Below are 923 nucleotides of genomic sequence, written 5' to 3'. Positions count from 1 at the left end.
AGATGATATCATCAGCCACTAGGGACAGGCATTCATCATATGCATACTGTATGAATTGTTTGAGATTGCCTATTTGACTGCATATTACTTGCTAATTGTCTAAATGCCTTACTTGTTCCTAATTGTATATTTCTTGCTTGATATAACTGTGTTTGCTACATTATACTCCTGTTGGTGGTTGGGAGGTCTGAAGGAATTGGAAAGGAAAGTATTAGTTAGACTGAAGAATCTTTAGCCAGATGCCCTTTATGGTTTAGCCTGTTTATAAGCTTTGACATTATCTGGAGGAAGTTCTAGGATTGCCTTTGGCTTTCCTCCATTATTATGTATTATATATGTGGAAGCTGTTACCATGTTGGGGACCTTTGGTTCTCACCCATGCGGATTTTGTGGTTTTCAGATGCAGGATGGTGCACGAAATTGTGATCCATACTTTTCACAACTCAAATAATCCCTAGTAATGGCCCCAAAAACTTGGTGCTCAATACCATGGCATAAACACAACTTCGCACAACTAACCAGCAAGTGTACTGGGTCGTCCAAGTAATAAACCTTACGCGAGTAAGGGTCGATCCCACAGAGATTGTTGGTATGAAGCAAGCTATGGTCACCTTGTAAATCTTAGTCAGGCAAACTCAAATGGGTATAGTGATATGCGAATAAAACATAAAGATAAAGATAGAGATACTTATGTAATTCATTGGTAGGAATTTCAGATAAGCGTATGAAGATGCCTTCCCTTCCGTCTCTCTGCTTTCCTACTGTCTTCATCCAATCCTTCTTCCTCCTTTCCATGGCAAGCTTAAGCAAGGGTTTCACCGTTGTCAGTGGCTACCTCCCATCCTCTCAGTGGAAATGTTCAACGCACCCTGTCACGACACGGCTATCCAACTGTCGGTTCTCGATCATGTCGGAATAGAATC

Source organism: Arachis duranensis, chromosome 2, assembly GCF_000817695.3.
Source record: "Arachis duranensis cultivar V14167 chromosome 2, aradu.V14167.gnm2.J7QH, whole genome shotgun sequence".
Lineage (NCBI taxonomy): Eukaryota > Viridiplantae > Streptophyta > Magnoliopsida > Fabales > Fabaceae > Arachis > Arachis duranensis.
This window is presented reverse-complemented; position numbering follows the sequence as displayed.